Source organism: Zingiber officinale, chromosome 11A (assembly GCF_018446385.1).
Source record: "Zingiber officinale cultivar Zhangliang chromosome 11A, Zo_v1.1, whole genome shotgun sequence".
In the NCBI taxonomy this organism is placed as follows: Eukaryota; Viridiplantae; Streptophyta; class Magnoliopsida; order Zingiberales; family Zingiberaceae; genus Zingiber; species Zingiber officinale.
In genome coordinates, this window is record NC_056006.1 from 43,524,160 (window position 1) to 43,536,423 (window position 12,264).

Consider the following 12,264-nt stretch of genomic DNA (forward strand, 5'->3'; position numbering starts at 1 on the left):
TGACTTTTAATCTCCTAAGTGTCAGTCAATTGTGTGATACGGGTTACACAATTGAGTTTCATTCAAGTCAATGTCTGGTCAAACACATTGACACACTTGACACGGTACTAGTAGGCACAAGGGTAGATAACATTTACCAAGTATCCTTTAAAAGTGCTACTAATGCCTCTGCTAAGTGTTTCATGTCAAAAGAAGAAGAATCATGGTTGTGGCATAGAAGATTGGCCCACGTAAACATGAAGAATATTCGAAAGCTGGCCAACAAAGGATTAGTGCGAGACTTACCAAGCATCAAGTATCAAAAGACAAAACTATGTGATGCATGTCAAAAGGGTAAGCAAACAAAAGCGGCTCATAAAGGTAAAAGCACTGTAAGTACATCTACTGCTTTAGATTTATTGCATATGGATTTGTTTGATTGCAGTAATGTTATTTCATTGAATGGGAGTAGATACTGTTTAGTGATCATTGATGATTTCACTAGATATACATGGACTTTCTTTTTGAAAAATAAGGATCAAACCATAGATGTTTTCGTTTCTTTTTGTAGAAGAACTGAAAATGAAAAATCAACAACGATTAAAACAATTAGAAGTGATCATGGTGGAGAATTTCAAAACCATAGATTTTTAGAGTTTTGCCAAGAAAAAGGATATAGGCATGAGTTCTCTACTCCAAGGACCCCACAACAAAATGGGGTTGTGGAGACAAAAAATCGAGTCTTGCAAGAGGCTGCACGAAGCATGCTCAATGAGTACTCATTACCGAGCTACTTATGGGCTGAAGCGGTAAATACCGCTTGCTATGTGCAAAACCGAGTCTTGATACATAGGTTTTTAGGAAAGACCCCCCATGAACTTTGGTTTGGGAAGCCCCCTACAATTAAACATCTTAGGGTGTTTGGTTGTAAGGTGTTTATCTTGAACACCAAGGATCATCTTGGAAAGTTCACAGCTAAGGCTGACGAAGGGATACTAGTTGGGTACTCTCTCACCAGCAAAGTCTATCGAGTCTACAACAGTAGGACTAAATTGATTGAAGAGTCCTCGGATGTAGCATTTGAAGAAATCCCTAAATCGAATGATCAATCAAAGGATGTAGGAGAAATTCAATTTGAACTTAGAAATCTAAGTTTAAATGATCAAAACATAGAAAGAGTCGAAGTTGACTCCGATGACGATGAGCAAAGGCAAGAGAGGACTCAGTCTGATCCTTTACCTGATACTGAGCCCTTGCCTGTGTCTAGTGAGACCATTCATGAGGCACCGCCAACACCAAGGCAATTTAGGATAGCCTCTAGTCATCCCCAAGACCAGATTGTGGGAGACATTCAACAAGGGGTTAGGACTAGGTCATTCTTTAGAAATGAGTCTAATGAGGTCGCCTTGATCTCTGAAATCGAGCCAAAATTAGTTGATGAGGCATTGCACTATCCTGATTGGATCATAGCTATGCAAGATGAGTTAGGTCAATTTGAAAGGAGCCAAGTGCGGGACTTAGTTCCTAAACCTAAGAAGACCACCATTATTGGAGCCAAATGGGTCTTCAAAAATAAGTTAAACCTAAAGGGAGAAGTAGTAAGAAACAAGGCAAGACTTGTAGCCAAGGGCTACAATCAAGTCGAAGGCCTCGATTATGATGAGACTTATGCTCCCGTGGCTCGATTAGAATCCATCCGCTTAATGCTAGCTTTTTGCTGCACATAGAGGCTTCAAGCTCTATCAAATGGACGTCAAATCAGCCTTCTTAAATGGTTTCATTAAAGAAGAGGTCTATGTTGAACAACCACCGGGGTTTGTGAATACCGAAGCTCCAAACCACGTGTACAAGCTCAAGAAAGCTCTTTATGGGCTTAAACAAGCACCTCGAGCTTGGTACGAAAGGTTGTCAACTTACCTATTAGAAAAGGGTTTTGTGAGAGGTCAAATAGACCCAACACTATTTCTGCCTAGAGATGGTGAAAACATATTTGTAGCCCAGATGTATGTCGATGACATAATTTGTGGCTCAAATAACAAGGGTTATTTGAATGAATTTATCACTCACATGGAAAGTGAGTTTGAAATGAGTCTGGTGGGAGAATTGACATTCTTCCTTGGACTTGAAATCAAACAAACTCGAGATGGCATTTATGTCCATCAAACAAAATACACTCAAGAGATGCTCAAGAAATTCAAGATGAGTGACTCTAAGGAAGTATCCACTCCAATGGCGACAAACACTCGCCTTGACAATGATGAGAGTGGAAAACCAGTTGATCTAACGTAATATAGAAGCATGATTGGTAGTCTTCTATATCTCACAGCTAGTAGGCCGGACATACTTTTTGCTGTGGGCATGTGTGCTATAGATATCAAGTTTGTGCCAAGGAATCTCATTTAATTGCAGTTAAGAGAATTCTGAGATACCTTAAAGGCACAATTCGAGTAGGTCTATGGTACCCTCGCACGGAGTCTTTTGACTTGATAGGTTATACCGACTCCGATTACGCTGGGTGCAAATTGGATCGGAAAAGCACTAGTGGGGGTTGCCAATTTTTAGGTTCATCGTTAGTTAGTTGGTCAAGTCGGAAGCAACATTGTGTTGCTCTCTCCACGACCGAGGCTGAATACATTGCCATGGGAGAGAGTGTATCACAATTGTTGTGGATGATCCACACTCTAGAAGATTATGGACTTTCGTATAAGGGAGTGCAAGTGTTGTGTGACAACATCAGCACAATAAACCTAACAAAAAACCCAGTCCATCATTCAAGGACCAAACATATTGAAGTGCGTCACCACTTCATTAGAGATCATGTAGCTAGGGGAGACATTGCACTCACCTATGTTGAGTCAAAGTCAAACCTAGCCGATATTTTCACCAAACCTCTTCCGAAAAATGAATTTAGTCATTTGAGGAGAGAATTGGGAATGTGTTTGGCTCAATAGGCCATTAGGACTTCATCATGATCAATAAGGACAATTAAAACAACAAGAGAAATAGGGAAATTAATTTGGGCAACTTGGGAACATCTCACACAAACTATAAGGTTTAACAAATGATTTTTGGTTGCTAGAAATGGGGTGAGATGCTAGGATCAGCCGAATTATTCAAAATGTATCATGCATCCCTTGAATAATTAGGTTGAAGAGACAAAAATTGAGTATGGGGAAGACCATTACATAATTCATGTGTATTTGGTTCCTAGATCTTACTCATATATTCCAACCAAGGAAACTTGGTTGGACCTTTACCTAGAAATTATGAAACTTTGGTTGATGGACTGTTTGATACACATGAACGATGCTTTTCATGATTTTGATTGATACTAGGACAAGTCCTTGAAAGAATGATAGCAAGTTGGTTATATTTTGACAAACTTGAAACTGAACATAACAAAGGTCAAAATTTCAGTTTTCAGGCCTTAAGTTGTTTGTTGTCTAAATGTCTACAACTTTAGGGCTATAAACAAGTTCAGACCATAATTTTTAGGTAATCGTTATGCTTGTAGATCCTCCAGGTTCTAGGTTCTGAACTTGGAAGTTTTCCTAGAGAAACTTCCACGAACTATCGAACATCTCTATGAATTTCAGTTACTGAAATTACTAATTTCAGTTACTGAAATTACTGGAGAAATCTAAGTATCAGACACTGATCGGTCTACGGACCGATCAGGTCAGCCTGGCACGCTACTGATCACTTTCTGATCGGTCTACAGACCGATCAAGGAGTTCCCTGATCGGTCCGGAGACCGATCAAATCAATCCGTTACGCAAGGCCACTGATCATTCTCTGATCGGTCTACCGACTGATCAGGAAGTTCTCTGATCAGTCCAGGGACCGATCAGCGAGTACTGATCGTCTCCTGATCGGTCTACAGACTGATCAGGATGTTCCTGGATCGGTCCATGGACCGATCAGGAGGCTCCTGATACCTCCTGATCGGACAGCCGTCCGATCATTTCATCAACTGTACACCCATCAGAAAACCCTTAAAACTTCCCGATCCTTTCTTTTCCCTCTTCACGCGGAAGCCCTAGCCGACTCTTCCCTACACTTCACCTCTTCTCTTCTCTTTGCACACCGGAACCCTAGCGAAAGCTCTAGCCAAAACTTCAATGGCACCAAGGTAACTCCTTACTTCTCTAGAACTTGGCATTTCAGTCTCATTTCTCACCATATCTGTGGTTTTTGTTTCGGGTGGCTCCGGTGCTCACTTACTTGCCCCATTATATCATTTTGTTAACTCTTTAGAAAGAAACCAGTGGGTGAGGGGACCTCTAAGTCACCTGAGAAGTCGAAGTCTAAGGCTCCTTCCCGACCTCAACCATCTGTTTCTGGGAGATTCCCGAATCACAATTTTGAGGAAGCCTTTAGACAAAGGACCTTTAAATTACTCCCTTGTAGGTCTGTAGATCGTAGATTCATGGACGAATTTTGTCCAACTGTGTCTGAAATCATTGCCTACTACAAACTTGACTCACTTGTCTACTTAGAACGGGATATCAACTATGACTTGGTCTCTGAGTTTTATAACAACCTTCATCAGACTAATGATGCAGGTTATAAAACAAGAGTTGCTAAGCGGACTCTTGATTTCGGTTTCTCATCCTTCTTTGACTACCTCAGTTGTCGGAGGTGTTCCGGTAATGTCTTTTCGATATTTCCTGATCTACCAGATCCTTTACCTCCACCCTTTGATATCTCATCTGATGATATTTATGAGTACTTCTTCAGATATCCTAGACCAGGTGGCCTTGATGAGCTAGATGTAGACTTTCCTACTTTTGCAGCCTTGAGATTATCTCCTCAAGACTACATTCTTTTTAAAATTGTCACAAACTGCCTTCGACCTATCACATCTAAACCATTGTCTGAGATCCGACCATATCATTACCTGATGCTCTATGGATTGCGTCGGCGTCTCAACTTTGACATCATATCTAGCATCTACTCTTCGATCATCTCCTATAATGAGCCGAGCGGCTACACTGTTTATATGCCTTATGGGCATATAATTACAGATTAGCTCGAGACCCTTCAGATTGATGTCTCTAAGGGTAGAATAGTCAAGATGGTCAGACAGGATTGCAGACTTGGGAAGCGGGCATTTTCCAAGTCTGGAATCATAGGACAAAATGGGGATGTTTGGTGGAAGGATGGGAGGGCTCTAGGTGAGTTACCACGGGGACCTCCACGACAGGTTGCAGCTGCTCCTCCTGCTGCTGACGATGGAGAGGCCGATCCTGATCTGCGCTGGCAGATCGCCGAGCTGGAGAGTCGCTTTGATCGACACGATGAGCTGCTGGTTGCTGAGCTTCACGGGCTGCGCGTCCGGATTGACCAGCGCTACGATGATTTACGCAGTCAGCAGCTAGTAACACATCAGGTGATTATGGATTGGATGGCCAGATACCCACCTCCGCAGGATTTCCCGGGCTATCCATCCTCGAGCAGCGGCATGCCACCTCAGGGACCCATTCCTCCCGTTGATGATCCTGATGCTCCTCATGATGAGGAGGCTGATTGATATACATTGTTCTATGATGACATTTTGACTGTCTATGTTTTGGATGTTGGTTGTTGGTTATGTATGTCTGTCCTGGATACTTACTGATTTCTTCTATTTATGCTGTTTATTTTATTTCTTTATGTTTCACTCCTTATTGGTTTTTAATATGCTGTTCATATGCCATATCTTGTATGTCTCTTATTTCTTTATCACTGTCTTATAATACATTTAGAGGGTGTTCTAGGTGAATTAAGAAAAAGACAGTTTGGGTTAAGGGGGAGTCCTTACCGTTCTCTTACCTAATTCGCACCTTTTCGGTGTTTGACAAAGGGGGAGAGAATAACTAAGTTTAGAGATAAATGAAAGTTTGGCTTTAGGGGGAGGACCTTGATTCCCCTATCCTTACATGGTGTTATATCTGTCTTAGGGGGAGGATCTTGATTCCCCTAAAATTAGGGAAATATGAAAATATGAACATTTCTGATCTAAACTTAAATCGTGTTGTCAAACAACAAAAAGGGGGAGATTGTTGATACAGTCTGACCTGGCTGTTGTTTTGATGTTGACACTGATTTAAGTTTGTATCAGATATTAATTAAACTCAGACTGATTGATAATCAAGGTTGATCATGAGGAGAGGAAAAGTCCAAGTACGGATACTTGGCACGCAAAGTTGGAGAGGGCTCGGCAGCTCGTTCTCCGGACTAGGTCAGAGAGGGCTCAGTAGCTCGTTCTCTGGACCGGATGAAGTCGGAGAGGGCTCGGCAGCTCGTTCTCCGGACTAGGTCAGTGAGTGCTCGGTAGCTCGTTCTCTGGACCGGACGAAGTCGGAGAGGGCTCGGCAGCTCGTTCTCCGGACTAGGTCAGAGAGGGCTCGGTAGCTCGTTCTCGGACCAATCCGAGTCGGCAGCTCGTTCTCCGGACTAGGTCAGAGAGGGCTCGGTAGCTCATTCTCTGGATCGGACGAAGTCGGAGAGGGCTCGGCAACTCGTTCTCCGGACTAGGTCAGAGAGGGCTTGGTAGCTCATTTTCTGGACCATGAAGACGTTAGGGTTTAGGGCTGGGAGGCTCTAAAACTAACACAAGACATTGGATCGGTCTGTTGACCGATCCAGTGATACTCTGGTTGTCTGGATCGGTCGGCAGACCGATCCAGTGATACATGAGTCACCTGATCGGTCTCGTTACCGATCAGTGACCACACAGAAAGTCTCTGTGGGTTATCTGATCGGTCTGGGGACCGATCAGTAACCACACAGAAACATTCTGTGGGTTATCTGATCGGTCTACAGACCGATCAGAAAGAAGCGATCAGAAACGCTGGGACTTAAAGCGAGAGGAGGGATCGGTCTGTGGACCGATCCACCCATAGGCTGATCGGTCCACATACCGATCAGACTCTTCCCGAACCGATCAGGACGAGTCCTGATCGGTCCAGAGAGCTATGGATCGGTCTGTTGACCGATCCACAACTTGTCGTTTGTTTCTGCTGCTTCTCTGATTTTTCTGATTCACTTCTGATTCACCTGATCAAATCATCTGCTGTGAGATTTTTAAGTTATAGGTTGCAGGTATCGTGCCATTGGTTAATTTCAAATGAAGCTCCATCAGAAGAATAAGAACAAGTGCCCTTTATGTTGTATTTCACTGCAAGTGATGCAATTCGGGCTTCAACGTTCACTGGCCGCGATCAGTTGGACTCTTGCTCATTGGTTCGAGCTCAGAGACACCAGTGAAGACCATGGATGGTATTGGTGTGAGTTCAGAGAACCAGATGAGAAGCAAGAGTGATTGGCGACGCCTGAGTTGGTTGCAGCGATTCGACACAGGTGACAGTGATTCGGGACAGTGAGAAAACAGAATAAGAAGAAGGAAGAAGAGAGGTTTGCTAAGGTTCTGGAAAAACTCTCTGTCGATCAAGAGGCTGTGTGTTTTGTTGAGCTCTTGGCTGATTCCTTCTGTCTTTGCATTTTTGCTTCGTGGCTGTAAGTTCATCTGTTCAATCCTTTAGCCACACTCTGTAAGTCATTGTGCTTTACTTTCAAATCTATTCTGTGATCTGTGTGGAGAGGTTACTCCACCGAGAAGGAGAAACATTTAGCTGGAATTTGTCCGGGGTGTGATCTACCGAACGATCAAGGGATCGTCCACCTTACGGATACGCCGAGGAGTAGGGGCGAGTTATCCCCGAACCTCGTACATACTTGTGTAAGCTGTGGGTTGTGCTTCTTTCCTTGCATCAGTTTTATTTTTGTTTATTTCCGCTGTGCTAACAAGCTTTTGTGAGGAATTGATTGAGTTTTTAGTGGAGGCTATTCACACCCCCCCTCTCTAGCCATCCGAAGATCCTAACAATATCTACCTTAGATCTACATGGAAGAAAGATATACCTTTGTAGCGAAGCCCTTCGCTTATCTCGCTCGTCGAAGAAGATGTTGGATCTCAAGGGTATCAAGTGAACACCCCTTTATGTGTATCCACATGAACGATTAGGTGGAGAAAAACCTCTTAAGTGTGCTAGCACTCAAGGAGGTTTCGGCCAAGGTGGAGGAGAGGGAGAGAAGAAGAAAGCAAGGAGGGAGAAGATGCCTTGAATGAGTTTACACAATTGTAACTCATGGAATTTAAGTGGCCGACCACCTTAGAAAGAGGTTATATACCTCCATGGGATATCAAGAGTCACAACTCTTGATCTCCCTCATGAGGTGGCACACACATGTGCTAACCTTGATGATGTGGAACATCATCATTGGCCCACTCTATGATAACTCACAAATGAGGTGGCATTGGTCAAGTCAAACTTGACCTTTCATCTTCCCTTCTCAAGTCAAGTCAAACTTGACCTCTTCTCTCCCATGGTTGATCAAATCTAACCATTTGATTCAAGTCAATTTTAATTTAATGAATATCTATCCATTAAATTAAATTGATTCAATGAGTCATAATCTAAATTAGACCCATTAGACACATGAATCAAATTGAGTCCAACTCAATTAGTCTAATTTGGATTACTCTTAATCCAATTTGGTTCATCACATGAACATAATCCTCTTGGTTCATCATATGAACCTAATCTCCATCTAATTGTCCTTTGTGTGTGACCCTATAGGTTCTTGTAACGTTGGCAATGTTTCTAAATCTTATTTAGAAACATAAACAATGAGCGGCATCTAGCAATACAACATTGCTACCCAAGTTACAAGAATGTTGAGATCCAACATCACCTTGTGACTACTAATTGTGACTCTTCACAATATATGACAAGTATCCTTCTATCCTTGGCATCTAGGTTGATCAATTTGAGACATAGACAGTGTCATCCTCTGATCAATCTAAATCTTGAACTCCAAGTAGACTCACTATAATCAAATGAGTTCAATATCTCATATTGACTCATTTGACAATGGTCATGCACTTAGTGGTCTCACTCTATCAAGAATAACGATGTCACTCCCGTTATATAGGAGGGATAGATCCCATCTACATCACTCACATCCCTTTGCATAATTTGTTACATACCCAGTAATCGCCTTTATAGTCCACCCAGTTACGGGTGACGTTTGACGAAGCCAAAGTAAGCAACTCCTTATGTAGGGAACCATGGTGACTTCAGGTCCAAGAACTAATAGTCATACTAATAGCCACATGAGAAAGTATATGACACTCATATAACGATCCATGATACTTTCTCATGGAGAGTCATTCAGTATACATTCTCCAATGCATACCCATGCGTCAACTTGATATCTCTATATCCATGACTTGTGAAATCAAGTCATCGAGTTGACCTACATGCTAGTCTCATCGCATTAACATTGTCTCTGAATGTTAATACTTGACTAGGAATGATTAAGAGTAGTGTTCTCTATATCATCTCACTATCGATTCAACCAATCGATTGATATATATAAGAACCTTCTACTCAAGGACGCTATTATACTTAGTTATTTGGTACCAATACAAGTAAGTATAATAACCAAAACAAAATTTCTTTATATATATAGGAATATAATACAATAACTCCATACAACAATCATCATATGATTGGCTCTAGGGCTCTAACTAACAGAGAACCCCATCTATAACATAAATACCAAAAGGTTCAAATCAAATGAAATGAACCAAACATATCTCTGACACTGTCGCTTAGGTCATATAAATGATAAACGCTTATCCCAACTCTATAAAGATGGTTTGCTGGACTCATTTGATTTCAAATCATATGAGACGTGCGAATCATGCCTACTGGGCAAGATGACCCAGACTCCCTTTAGTGGACATAGCGAAAGAGCGACTGAATTGTTAGGACTTATACATAGTGATGTATGTGGCCCTTTCAATGTCGCTGCCAGAGGTGGTTATAGGTACTTCATTACATTTACTGATGACTTCAGTAGATATGGTTATGTGTATCTGATTACACATAAGTTAAAATCCTTTGAAAAGTTCAAAGAATTCAAGAATGAAGTACAAACTCAGCTTAGCAAGAGTATTAAGATACTTCGATCAGATCGACGTGGAGAATCTAGGTTAGAAAACATGTAGATCTAGAGTAAATTTAGGTTAGAAAACATGTACACGAAAATTTTATCTTCGCACGGATCCGGTGGCATGAGACTTCGGGGTTTCCGCAACGCAAAAGCGATTTTTGCGGCTCGAAAGTCCCAACAAATGGAGCTACTGGACTGGCCGAAGATAGAAAAGATTAAGTGTGCCTCCTTCTGCCTCACAGGTGATGTAAGAATGTGGTGGGAACGGGTAAAGGAAAAACGGAAAGCAGATCAAATGACCTAGTCTGACTTCGAGATGGAGTTCTTTGAAGAGTTCTTCCATATGTGAGTCACGAACAAACATTACGATGAGTTCATGAAATTCCTACAAGGAAGTTTATCAGTAGATGAAGTCGTGAAGAAATTCAATAGGTTGCCTCGCCTATGTCCAGAGTTCGTCAGCACAGAAAGAGAAAGGGTAAGATTAATGCTCAAGATGCTGAGGCCAGAGATAGCTCTAAATGTAGCTGACGGAATTAATAGACCTCAGACTGCCGAAGAGCTGATTAGTAGTGCTCTGATCACGGAGCACTACCTGAACAGTATTAAGCAGCAAAAGCCAATACTGATGGAGAATAAAAGTCAAGGAAGTTCTGGCACTTAGAAGCCCTAGAGTCATGGGTCAACTTGGAAGGGGAGCTCCAAGAGGAAGTAGTGGAGTAATAAGAAGGGAGGATCTGTAAGCAAGCAGCCTAAGTATTCTACATGTTCCACGTGTGGAAAGATGCATCCTGGAATCTATCACAAGGGAACTAGTGGATGTTATACATGTGGTCAAGAGGGGCATATGGCCAAGAATTGCCCGACCAAGATCAACCTATCTCCCGCACAACCTGTGCAATATAGAGGCAAGCAGGCACAGCTACACCAGTTGCAGGCTACGTTGGAGGGTCCTCATATTAGCCAAGGCAGACTGGAGGCTCCACCAAATTCTACAAATGCTCGAGTCTTCTCCCTTACCATAGAGGAGGTAGCAAACGCCTCCACCATTGTCACAGGTCAGATAGACATTTTTAAACAATATGCAACTGTGCTATTTGATATTGGGGCAACCCATTCATTTGTCTCCATAGCATTTGCTGAAAGAATAGGTATACCTCCGGAGGTCCTAAGCGAACAATTCTTGACAACACTACCCTCAGGAGAGATAATGGCATCTACACACTGGCTACGAGCTATGCAGTCAAAATTTCAGACAGAGAACTATATAGCAATCTGATAATGCTGAACATGTCTGATTATAATGTTATTTTTGGGATGGACTTTTTGAGCAAGTATGGTGCTTCCATCGAGTGTCGTAAGCGAAGAGTCCTATTTCAACTCGAGGCAGAGTCTAAGTTTGAGTTCATCGGAGAATCAAAGAAGAGAACCCAGAAACTTTTACTGGCCCTGAAAGTTCAGAAACTGTTAGCCGATGGATGTGTTGAGTTTCTCGCGCATGTGGTTAATATCCAACAGGAAAGATCCCAAAAGCTAGAGGAAGTCAGAGACGTATGTGATTACCCGGAAGTGTTTTCGGATGAATTACAGGCTTAGCTCCGGATAGGGAACTTGACTTTGAGATTGAACTCATCCCTGGTATGCATCCAATCTCCAAAGCACCCTACTGCATAGCTCTGGTAGAATTGAAAGAGCTTCAGGGACAGTTACAGGAGCTACTTGACAAGGGCTTCATTCGCCCTAGTCACTCACCATGGGGAGCTCCAGTGTTGTTCGTAAAGAAGAAGGACGGGTCCATGCGAATGTGTGTGGATGACCAAGCGCTAAATAAAGTAATAATCAAGAACCAGTATCCCTTGCCGAGAAGTGATGATTTATTTGATTAGTTAAAGGGACCCACAGTCTTTTCCAAGATAGACTTGTGGTCCGGATATCATCAAGTGAAAGTGAAGGCTGATGATGTACTGAAGACTGCATTCCGAATGAGGTATGGCCACTACGAGTTCGTAGTCATGCCTTTTGCAGTGACGAATGCTCCTGCTATGTTTATGGAGCTGATGAACAAAGTGTTCAAGGAGTATTTGGATAAGTTTTTGATCATCTTCATAGACGATATTCTTATATACTCCAGAACTCAGGAAGAACATGTTGAACATCTGAAGACAGTATTACAGATTCTTCAACAGAGACAGTTGTACGCGAAGTTCTCCAAGTGCAAGTTTTGGCTCGATCAAGTGTCCTTTCTGGGTCACATTATTTCCAAAGATGGCGTTTTGGTAG